This window comes from Anas acuta, chromosome 3 (assembly GCF_963932015.1).
Source record: "Anas acuta chromosome 3, bAnaAcu1.1, whole genome shotgun sequence".
Lineage (NCBI taxonomy): Eukaryota > Metazoa > Chordata > Aves > Anseriformes > Anatidae > Anas > Anas acuta.
This window is the reverse complement of record NC_088981.1, coordinates 10274934-10287561: the sequence shown is the minus strand read 5'-3', so window position 1 is coordinate 10287561 and position 12628 is coordinate 10274934. Positions and strand designations below refer to the sequence as shown.

Below are 12628 nucleotides of genomic sequence, written 5' to 3'. Positions count from 1 at the left end.
CGGCAGTGCTATTATAAGTTACTGGTACTAAGTATTAATGAACTTAAGGTATTTAAAGAGAGCATTAAGGTACACGTGACACCTCCCTGCTCTATCTTGGTTTTGCTACTGCAAGTACATGAAAGCTTAAAACTGCTGCTTCTGAGAATGTTTTTAACCAATGCAATGAGAAAAATATGTAAAAATCTTAATTTACGTTACAGATCTGTACGTAGTTGGACTAACCAGAGGCTGATCAATGATGTCAAACTTAGATGGGTTTATGTTCAAGTTTCAAGTTAAAAGTTTAAATAGTATTTACTTTTTAAAGTTACATCTGTGTTTTGATATGTGCATTTAATATGTTAGCTGCTGGTCTTTGGACTTTTCTTGCTTTCTAGTCTTTGCCACAATAAAGCGATGATATTGCTAAGAGAAGTTAGCAGCTATGACTAGAATTTGATAGAAGGTCACTTGGGGAATTTTCTAAGCTTACCAAAGGAAACCTAGAAAAATGAAAATGCAACTCAAGATTTTAAGCCACACTAGTGTTAGCATTAAATAACTGCATTTTAATAAACAGCACTTGGGGGCTTCCATGGAAGCTGTGTGCATGACCTAATTTGGAGGTCATTAGATGGTCATTGATTCAATCTGCTTTGAAGTCAGTGGGAGAATTTCCACTGACATTAAAGAACTTTGGTCCTTGAATAAGTGTGGCTTCACTGAACCGCTGCAGTCGGACATGAAAAGTAAATTATTCAGTTATCAAATCTATGGCTTGGGACTTCATAGTAGGTGGCTGGCCCACTACTCAAAGTGTTTTTTTTTCAGCCTGAATTATCTTCTTATTTGCATCTTTAAGTGGCTAATGAGAGAGCCTTTCCCCTCTCCCCCACACCTGTGCTTCTCAGAAAAATATTGCAGGGAGAAAACTCCAAGTCATCAACTGTCACAGCCATGTAAAGAGATTTTTACCAGAACTAAACAGAAGTTAGACTGTAGAAACTATCCCCAGCCATGTGAAGTTGCTGCAGATCTGTTCCAAGAAAATAGCTCTTGATCTTCCTCGAAGACAGTAAAACAGCTTACGGCGACTACAAACAAACGAGGAATCTTACTAGAAATTTAATTCCCATTGTTATAAACGTTTGTCATGAATTGGGAAGTCAACATATCACCGGTGTTCATTTCTATTCCTTCAGTATTTTTATTATTGGAGAACTACATCCTCAAGAGCGAATGTTTTATGTCATCCTAATTTCTCCTGGTCGTAAAAATCAATACTAGCATAAAGCCTTGTCAAAAAGTATTAATGTTACAGTTTCATTGGAAATCTCCTCAGAACATAGTTATCTGGAATGATAAAAGCTGAAGAAGGATCAAATTACCTTGGAAACTTAACTACACAAATAAACTAAATTCTTAAGTTTCTGAATTCTTCAGGATTAAGAATTTCCTTGGAATTAAGAGGGAGACCAAATTCTATTCTTTAAACTGTGGGGCTGGGACCATTACAAATGTAAAGAAAAATCTTGGTTTTCATAGTAAATATCATGGGCCGGGGGTTGATGAGGATTTGGTTCTGCAATCCCAGAAGAGTTGTGGTTCACCTGGATGAAGGTTTCTGTCAGCTGCTGACCAGCTGCTTTAGAGAGCTGAGGTGTAAGGGAACAACAGCACACCATGTTTATGTAAATTGGAAGTTGGAAAAAAATTAACTTCAGCTGAACATTTTAGTGATATCCAAATCAGAATATAATTGGAGAAGTGACCATAAGACTTTGCAGAGATGTTCTGCTTCTTCAGCAAAGTAAGTCTGGCAAACTTAAAGCCAAAGATACTTTCCAATTTAGAGACAAAATAATTTAAATTGGTTGCAGCCCAAATGTGGACAGGTTATGCCTTTGTCATAATGTACAGATCTGAAAATGGGCATTTGTTAAAAAAAAAACCTGCACATGCACATTTCTTAAAAGTTTAATTGGCAGTGATTAAAAAAAAAAAGTTAGGCTACAGCAATTTAAAGGAAAGAATATATAAAGTAAATAATGTGATTTGTCATTTTAGAATTAGCTGTCACGTATTAGGAAAAAAATGCATTAAGGTTCTGCAGTGTGACACCATCATTTTTCTTTTTGCTTGTTTGCTTTGAGTGATAATACCTTGCATTGAGTTCCAGAGTATCTATATGAATGCTTTTGTCTTGCAGATCACTCTTACCATCCTCAGCTTTGTCTTTTGTGTTTGTCTTTTTTTCCACTTCTGCTTTCCAATATGATTTGTTCGTAATATTTTACTGATAGACCTAATAACTTGCCTTTTTGCTGACTTTTAACCTTCCCATTAGGAGAAGATTACAGACCTATGGAATACTTAGTGCTGGTGATCTAAGAAGCAGACCTTGAATGGCTCAGTTTTCATCAGCTGTACCAAAGGGAAAAGAGAGAAGGCTTGTTTTTACTACTAAGCTGAGTGAATATGGCGTGGAAATCTTGTAATGGCAAGGTATCAATTTTGTAAAGTGATATATTTCAGAGGGGATACTAAATTTGACTGTGAATAAAAAGCTTTATAAATGGAACATTTAAGAGGCTATCTTTTACTTTTCAGTGTAGGGTTGCCTTGAAATGCATCATTTCAATTTGGCAGTCCCAGCAAATGGATGGAAGCAATTCAGTATGATAATTCAGTATTGCCAAGAGGCTTCTTCTCTGTCTAGTGTGGACACATTCCATGGAGGAATTTAAAGCCTATATTAAGTTATAGAAAATGGGTCTCACTCTGTTCCAGCTTTACACCAAGACAATCTTGATTTCTAAGGTACCTAGAGTGGCTATCTGTAGGGTACATCAACAAAATCACTTCCAAGGTAAGGATCACCTGAAATTCGTGAAACATCTTGCACAACAATGATTCAGAATAGGCAGAAAAAGAAATAGAGTCTAGCTGGGCTTTCAAATGAACTCTGATAAAGTAGCAACTCTAAGGGCAAATTTTAGCAGTGTTTTACCAGCACAGTCTGTTAAAGTAAATAAGCAGTTGCTGAGTTACACAAGTAAACTTGCCTGGAAAGCAGTAGTATTTGATATCCTCTCATTTGATATGAATGATCGTTTTCATGAAGATGTTTCAGATTTTATTTTCTTCTGTCTTCTAGAATGTTTATTTTTTCTTCATCATTTCAGTGGTTTTGGCCTTGTGGGAACAAATTTATTGTTGTTTGAAGGCACAAAGTTACTGTCCCTATTATTAAAAGGTGAGAAGGAGAGATGCCTAGTAACAAACGTCATTAAGCTGGACAGCATAAACAATCTTTTAAATTTGTTGCCCTGGGCTAACAAACCTACTCCCCAACTCACACACAAGACCAAACATGTTTTCTCGTGCAATGTTTCCATGGAGAGAACATTTCCTCAAGGCAGTAAATCTCACGAGGTGCTGCTGTCTGTGTATGTACACAGTACACATCCACCTGCATGTTACGCATCTCCTGAATGGCAAACAGGTCTCTCAGCGTGTATCAGAATCAAAAGTGTGTATTATTAATGAAATGCTACTGTTGGTGATTGTGTGTAACATCATAGCTCTATTCCTTTAAGTCACCTCAACTCAATTTAGTTAGAGCCAAAGCAGTAAAACTCCAGCAAAAAAGAACTGAATTTGGTTTTATGAAGGTATGCATGTCTATATGTATTGTATAGCAAAAACAGCACTAAAATCTAGTTAATTTAAAGTCTCTGATTTCCAGTGAAGTTTGTCTGTTAGTTAAAGGCTGCTTCCTTGATGAAGAGACAGAGTTTGTTAAGCTTTGTTTGTCTTTTATTATGTAGAGGGCTTACCACTCCTACTTACACAGAGTGCCTCAACTCTGTATTAAAATGACCTGTTCCCAGACTTACATAATTGAGCCAGCTTTAAGCTATTTGTATTGTTTGGTCTCTGTCATGGCTGTTTTGTGTGCCTTTTTTTTTTTTTCTTTTTTTCATTTTTTTTCCTGGAAAGGTTGAACAGTTACTCTTACAGTTATGCTCAAAAACGTGGTTATTTAAATATAGGTTGCATTGCCAATGTTAGCTAAAACTTCTGTGTTTTTCTCCAGGCTGTAACTTTATTTCCTTGAGGTAAAAAAATAAAATAAAATTGTCAGGAGGTTAAAGAGAAAAGTTATCCCAGTGAAAATCTATCCAGATTAGGGCTCTAGAGAAACCTCAGAAAATGACATAGTAGAAATTGGCTCTAAATTTGCATGTGTTCCAGCTTTCCCATGTATGGTCATTGGCATTAATGAGCCCCCAGCACAGTTTTGAGGCCACAAACAGCTTTGAGAAGAATATGGGCTCTACAGTTAAATTCCAATTTATCTCAGATAACGACAGGGCTCTGTAACATCCTGTATTTGCAGAACTGCAGATCTTGAACAACTATGCAACAGCATTGTGTTAATGTAGCTTTATTCAGATTTCAAAAAGAAATCACGTAGACAAATGATGCTTTCCTATGCATCTGTTTAATTTACATTAAGATCACAGTGGAGTTCGTATCAATTTAACTAAATGAAATTCATTCACACGTCGCCTTCCTAAGATATAACTCCAGTGAAAGTGTACTTCTTTTCAAAGTTTACCTATGATAAATGTAATAAAAATCTGAAACATGAGTATTCTGTCACAACTTGAAAAATAACAAAAAGAAACTTTACTGTTGTTAGACTTTTTTTTTTTTTTTAAAAAAAAAAAAGATTAAAAAAAAAAAAAGACAAGATTTTTTTTAAAAAAGACTGTGAAGCCAATCCAGGTTTGAGCTGGTAAAATGGAGACTGAACTCTGGTCCATTTAATTTATTTTTTTTGGTGGTTGTGCTTTTCATTTTTACAGGCACTCTTTTACAAGACACTGAGGTCACTAAAGACTAAGAAATCAACCTCATCCCTTAAATACAGGATTACACAAAGGAATTTTGGCAGATGAGTCATTTTCTGGGCATAGGTGAATATTTCTAGATTCCTTATAGTGATTTCTAGATTCCTTATGGTGATTTTTTTTTTCCTCCTGAAACCAGGACAAACTGCCCAGATTGTGATTTGACCCACTTAAAAGTTTAACAAGAACACAACAAGCTTGGAAAAAGTTTTTCTTTTTGCCTCCTGCTATCCAGGTGAGGTTGTACTAGCAGATAAAAAGTAAGGACCAGATTTTGCCCTCAGATTTGTTTGCACAGGTTTTCAAAAGGCAAAGAGGCTAGATTTTGCCATTAGCTACAGTGACTTCTGAACTGTAGTCTTCTGACCTCATGGAACTTTCAGTCTGTGAGCAAAAAGCCAAAATATAACTGAGCCAAGCCTTAAGTTAATGCACAGTGGTAAATTCATCTCTGTCCAAAAAGAATTTGAGGTTCAAAGTCATTTAAGACAAGGCCTGTACTGGATAGACTGCTGGCCTCAGAAACCTCAGTGGCTACTAGTTCAGCTGGCAAAGATTAGCAATGATTTCCTCTATTCAAGCATCTAAGCTGAAGACCAACCAACATAAAACAAAAAAGAGCTGATTCTCAGCTGGTGTTAACTGGAGTGTCTTTGCTGGCACTGTGTGTGTTAACACATCTGTTGGCCCCATGTTCTAAAGCTATCTGAGCATTTCTTTGTGACGTAACTGAAGAATGCATCTTAAAATTTAGGTTTTGGAAGACATCTGGAAAATGAACCAGATAACCATAAGCTTAGAAGTTGGCCATTTTTCCACTTTTAGTGAATCTGAGACTTTTAGTAGGTTAGCTTATTTGTATACATTAAAGAGGCAGACATTTTTCAGTTTGATTACACCACAACAGTGTGCAAATCCTTTTGTTTAATTACCTTTGTGATTAAAGGCCATTTCATCTCTTTTTCAGTCTTTCGTCTGCTTTTCCTATGTCTGCTTTCAACATAATTCAACTGGGTGTCTCTCCTGTCTCTTAGCTTTGAATGAAAGAAATACTGCCAGAAATTCTTCAGGACTTCTCACAAGTTTGGGTTCCTTGGGCACATCTGTGTGGTATTACCTAAATGACGGTAATTGCAACAAAAACAAGATCTATTAAAACAGAGAAAACATCTTATAGTACGTTAAATTAGTTTAAATTAAAAGGAAAGGTGAACAGTGTATATATCCCTTGAAACCAACATACACTTTGATTCCTTTGTAGCACCTGCACAGAAATGTCTCTGAGCTCTCTCCACCAGGCCCCTCCAGCAGGGGCTGCAGTCCTAGACACAAACTACCCATCTGTACATAAAGCAATAAAACAAGTTTCTTCCTTACTCCTCTTCACCTATCTCAACAAAAAGAAGCTGACTCATCAGTGTTGTAATACTATAGACAGATTTTATCTTTCATGGAATATAATCCCCAGTGGTATCTGCTTTGCCATCAGCTATCTTGTTTAAATACATAGGTGTATCGTGCATGGTTCAGGCAAACACAACAGGCAGATTAAATGGTTCACTGAAAAAAAAGAACCAGCACTTTTTTTTTTTTTCCTATTAGTGTAACAAATTCCCAGTTGAGCAATCACCACAGCGCTCGAGGGAGGCCATTTCCATGTGCCCCACACACCCTGTCCCCAGTGCAGGGCCCCCTGAGGGATGTCCCCCTCGCCGCCATGTTGTGGTCAGTCAGCCCCCAGCCCGGGACCTAAAATGGCGGCCAGGCGTTACCTCACGGCAGCACAGGTGGGAGGCGCTGTTTGCTTTCTGGTGCTTGTCGCCCTGTCCTTCAGTTCCTCTACAGGAAAAAAGGAGGATTTACTCCCCTTTACGCCTTTTATACCCACAAAGCGTCTGTGTGTCACCCAGCGGAGGAAAGCAATTCTGTGAGTACGTGAAATGAGGGACTGTTAGGGAGGAAACATTGTATGCTTAGCAGGCCCTTCCTTATGGCTTTCATTCGAGATGTTTTGTGGAGATAGCGTGTGCTTATTACGTCCCCGCTCCTCCCCGCTCCTCTTTTTATATTTACCGGTGCCTGTTTCCCCAGCATGTGCTCGCAGTTGCCTTCGACGGAGGCGGCAGCGTGGCCAAGATGGCGGCGGGCGCCGCTTCCCTCCCCTCAGGCAGCCCGGGGGAGGCTGAGGTAAAAATGGGGAAAGGAGAGCGGGAAAGGAAAGCGCAGCCAGCCGAGGCCTTTGGTACATGTGCTTTGGCTCCTCGTGAAAATTTTAGCCGTAATGATTCTTTTCCACTTGGTGGCAGCAAAGGAGCATCAAACAATCCTGAGGCAGCGCCGAGAAGCGCTTTTTTTTTTTTTTTTTTTTTTTTTTTTAAAGCCGTAGAAATCCGATCCTGACGTTCAGGGACAAAAAAAAGAAAAAAAAAATCCAACTCCCACCAAACTCTTTATTTAATACTACAGAAATATTGCTTATCTAAGACAACTAAAGCTTCTGCTCCACCCATCAGGTAGTCGTAGTTAAAAATGCAGCTTTTTAAATTTATTTCTTTTTAACAAGGCTGTATAGTAGACTGCACAGTGTCTTTTAACTTTGGCAGATTTTAGCAGCTTTTTATGAGCAAACAGTTAAATTTCCATATGCCCTGCTTAGTTTCTCTCTGATTTCTTGGAGAGGCTTTAAAAACTGTATATGTGTGTGTATATATGTAATGTAATCTAATCTTTGCATGATTGAAAAAATAATACATTGATTTTTAAATTCAGTTGAGTTTATAGACCTGTTTCTTCTCTCACTTACACCTGTTTTATACTCATAGAAGGCCGTTAACACTGATGGGTTTGTTTCTAATTTATCCTGGCGTAAGCAAGAAGCAGATCAGGTCCTTATTCTTCCCCCTCAGGTTCCTGATATATTGCAAATATTGACTGGAAAAAGGCAGCATTTCTCAACTGCAGGCTGGAAAAAAGGACCTCAGTTGCTGAAATAAGCCTTCCTCTGTGGACTCCAAAGGGTGATTTGCTCTTCTTTGGGAATGAAGTGATGCAGATTTACCAGAAAGGCTAAGCATGTGTTGACTTGTCTTCCCTGGTTCATGCCTATCAGTCCTAGCTGGCACGGTGTTGTTTGAGGTGAGCACATCTGTGCAGTGCCCCATCCAGATTAGAGCTGTGTCCCTCCCTGTAGGAAGGAAAAGATAATCAAGGGCTACAGCCTTGGCCAGCAAAAGTGGATGTTCCTCCGGTACTGGAATGATGCTGGTTTTCACCAGCACGGATCAGTAGCCCCAAACATGTACTTTTCTTTATACATCAATTTGGAAAGCTTTTTGAGGCAAGATCTGATTCTCACTGTTACTCTCTGCTTAGCATCTGTCCACTGATGATTTTTATGCCTCTGCTTAGACTAGCAAATGAACATGTCATAGGTCTAAGAAACTTACCTTTTAAGTGTTGAATCTTGCTTACGTTTATCTCTGTAAATCTTGGATAGCCCTACTGACTCCTGTGGATTTACACCATTAAAATAATATGACATTAGTAAAGACTTATTTAAGGGCTTCCTTAGACCTGAGGTTTGATTCTGCTTTGGCTCTAGTGAAATAACCAGTATTAAGTGGTCGTGAAATCCCAGTGGGGGCAATAGACTCTGTGTTCTGTTTTACATTCCTTGAACAAAACTTCTGGTGATTCACCCCTCCGGCCCCAGTTTCCCCCCTGAATTTAGGAGGAATGCAAAGTCAAGTCCTTTAGCTTCAGTCACAGCCCATTGACACATGTAGTTACTTGCACATTGGTCATTCCTTTTTTCTCTCCAGAATTTCAGCGGTGTGAGTCTCTTTGAAGGTTTTGCTCCTGAATCAACCCATTGGTATAATATTACACTGCCTGGGTCCCAAGATGAATTCCCTGTTTGCACCTCAGAGTGTGAGTGCAAAATGCTCAGCTCCCAGAAGAAATCCAGTAGAGAATGAATACTAGTTGCCAAAGTCTTTAGCTCTTTTTTCATTTTTCATTTTTTATTTTTTAAGAGGGAAAACAGATTATTATACACATCCACTGAGGAAAAAGGTGTTTTTTTTGAACCCTGCCTCAGTTCCTCCCTTCTGTTTTTCTTCATAAACAATGTGTCTATGCCTGTGCTGCCTCCTAAAACACTTCTGAGTAATGCAGGAGGAGCATCAGTGTAAAAATGAAAGGAATAATAGGACATGACATTAAGTCCTCTGCTAAAAAAATCGTTAAGATTGTTAAAAAAAAAAAAAAAAATCTCGTCAACATCCTTAAAGCTAGTTAGGCTTGTTGGCCCCAAGAAAGCTGTTACAGAGTTGTATTTCTGTATTGAAGTTGTTGGTATAATAACCTCTTTCTAATTTCAAGTCAAAAGGTACCCATGAGCAACTTAAAGCCATTTGTTCATGTGTCATAGTCCTGGTTTAATTTAAATAGGAAGCCACTCTTGCTCGCATTGGAGTGAAATTTGATTTATTACAATCTTTCCTATTCTTGGCTTTGCTCTGTGATGGAGGCACCAGGACTAACACTGGTAGAAACCTGTCTGTAGGTGCTGAAAATACCATTTTACCACACTTGCCATCAGGACCCAAGCAGAGTTCTCAGTGACTTCAGCACAGGTTTTGCTACCGGAGCTTTCAAAGTCACTCTGTATCTTAGCTCTGGAGCGCATGCCTTGAATGCAGAGCTTCATGAAGCTTTCTCTTGTAGTGGGTGCTATTTTCATGTAGTAGAAGAAGCCATTGGACTTGTCAAGCTTGTTGAAAAGGCCTAAAACTTCAGTTTGGGCCCATCATCCTGAGTGATTGGAAGAAAGGGAAAATTAAAGAACAAAATTTCTGAAGGAGGCAAATAGCCAAAGGGGAATAAATATCAGTTTGCCATCTCATCAGTGTTACAAAGTGAGATGTTGCAATGTTACCTACAGGTGCAGAGGCCTAACCCTCCTAACTCTCCCCACAAACCCTCCTGATACTACAGCAAACAACCCTCCTGGGCTTGGATTCCAGCCAGTGGCATGTATTGCAGAGAAAATCCAATGGGAAAAAAAGAAAGATTAACTCTTTTGGCTCCATTTCCTTGAAAGGGCAGGTAGGTTCAGCTCTGTCCTGTGCAGATAAGTCCCCCCAGCCCTGCAGTGCCCTAGCAACATCCAGTTGGCAGAACACTTTGCCACTGGGGAATTGATTGTTGTTTTTTCCACAGTCCCTATGAAGCCATTGTTGCTATTGCTGTCTGCAGCAGGCACATGGAAACTTTTTTTTTCTTCAAATTTTACTAAATTAAATCCATTAAGGCAAGATTGGCAGCAACAGTAGAAGTGATATCATTTTGATTACAAGTTTATTATGCTTTGATGACGGATGAGCCAAGGAAACAGACATTTTTCATGACAATGCCAGGTTAAATGGCTGGTTGTAGCTAAATATAATTTTCCAGCTGTCTTCGGTGGTTATGGTAGAAAGGCCTCTTAAGTTTGAAGCCGTAAGTTCTGCTCCTCTGGCTGCTGACTGAAGGAGCATTATGTCGAATTATGCCAGTCACAGATGTGGACCCTCACATGTGAGGCAGTGTTTGCAGATGAACCGTTTTAAATAGTTTTTCTGCAGCATTTTAACCAAGTTTTAGCTTAAAAGCAGTGCTTGAGAAGCCCAGACCTTCTAGTCTCAAGGACAAGGCATCTCCTTACACCCACAGCAGAAGAAAGCATTCTTACTGTGTTCCCTTGTACTGGGAGCCACACAGTTGCCCGAGGGGAGGATGAGAGGGACTGGGCTTAGATGTGAGGGGGGAGGAAATGATGGTTTGTGCCAGAGGTGGCCTTTCTGCAATGGCAGCTTCACTGTTACTGGGATTGTGGCAAAGCAATTCTAAACTTTTGTTTTAATGAGAGACTTCAAGCAAGGTAATCCAGGGTTTATCATTGTGTTGGCTGGTGTAGCCAAGGCATGGGTTTTACTTAGTGATACATGTCTCATTTACGCTGCGCTTCTTAATTTCTGTAATCTGAGTGGTGCACATTACAACACCTCTCCTTTACTGTGCACAAATTAGAAGTGCTTTCTTTTTGAGGGAATGAGAGCTGTTTGGCCCTGCTTCAGCTTTGTTCAAGGACTGTCAAAACATCTGTCAGAAAAAGGTGTGAGAGCAGGTAATGCTTGCTTGCTGGTAGACCACCTAGAGTTGCCTTGCAGGTGTTACTGCTGCTTGCCTAACCTGGCCTTCTGTCATGTCAGTGGATGTTGTTTCGTCCTCTGAGGGGATGTCTTCTCCCTAGCAGCCACCAGACCGTCAGAGGACTTCTGTGTCCCGCTGAGAGCTGTGGAGAAGCCCTTAGTGGCACTCTGCTGACGTTTTGTTTCTGCTCTTCAGATGCATGTTATGGCACTGGGCTTTCAGTTGTGATTTAAAAAATGACAGTAACCCCGTTCCTGTTCTGCTGATTTTGGTTGCAGAAGTCTGAGCACTGGAAGTGTTTCTCCTTCTGGTACGTTGGGGAGGTTTGTTTTCTGCACTGACACAGGTGAGGATGGATGGTCACCAGAGCCATGTCTTGAAACAGGCTATTGTGTTACCCTAAGCTCGAAGGATGTGCTTTTCTGCTGTGCAAATGACAGAACAGTTATCTAATAGTTAATTTAATTGGCTGCCCAAAGTGAGCAAATCAGCTTCGTACTGCCATTCACAGAAGGGACGAGTTGGCTGGGTCGAACCATTCCAATCCACTTTGTATCAGTATGTTGTAAGAGAACACACTGCACTTAAGATAAATCTTCCAGTGTTATCCTCGTGCAGATGCTTTGTTCCTCTTCTTTCTTTTCTTCTGTTTCCCTTTGCTTTTTTTAACAGCTACAAACCCATGATCCTAATGAGAAAAGGTAAACGTGGATGATGTTTCTGGGGCCTGGGGGTGAAGGCCAGCACTGCTGTTGTCAAGTAGTGTCACTAGAGATGAGGTGAAGAGGTTTGGCCAGAGCTTAATGACTCCTGCATGTCAAGGTGGGGAACCCCACGATGGAGTTGGTATTCAGTTTCCCTGAGAAGACCGTATTGCAGACGAGAAGTGCCTGGGCTTCTCCAGATTTCTGTCCAGATTAAAGTAATTCTTGCTTTTCTGTAAAGGCTGACCATGTTTTGTGGGCTCGCTTTCAGAGGCTGTTGCCTAAAGATCACAAATAATGTTGTAATACTAACAGGGAGATTAAAAAGAAGGGAATAAAGAATTAGCCAAGAAATACAAAGGAACAGAACACATAGCCACTACTTCTCCTCAGTATTTACCCTGGAGTGTTCCCCTCAGAGATCATCCTATAATGTCAGTTCTGTTTACTCCTTGAGTAAATGTCTGGTGTCACTTTAATAAATCAGATGAACTCTGCTCAGAGAGAGATGAAGCCTGTCATTTGATCATTAAGATTATTTACTGTAGGGTATGTAGCTGAAATACAATAGAAATCTAGACACATACAGACGTAACCTCCCAAACAGGAAAAATGAATGGATGAATCCTGCCATAGTAAGTTTCAGTGTAACAGGGTGCTGACACAAATCAGTCAATACCTGTTCAGATCATCCTGGTGCTGTTAGATTCAGCAGCTTCTGGATCAATCCAAAATAGTATTCCCTGTTCTAAGTGGATCAACACAATAGACAGGGCGAATTATTACAGGCCGGCTGGACATGAGAGGCTTCTTTCAGGTGTTTCTGCT

The 12628-nt window shown here is 39.8% G+C and overlaps 1 long non-coding RNA gene across 1 annotated transcript; it reads left to right on the top strand.

The window, feature by feature from the left end:
* Positions 1-1563: 1563 nt before the first annotated feature.
* On the top strand, positions 1564-6366 carry LOC137852951 (uncharacterized). The gene is made up of 4 exons (XR_011094087.1): positions 1564-1792; positions 2330-2487; positions 5041-5136; positions 5869-6366. It is a non-coding gene; the product is annotated as an uncharacterized lncRNA (long non-coding RNA).
* The last annotated feature ends 6262 nt before the right edge of the window (positions 6367-12628 follow it).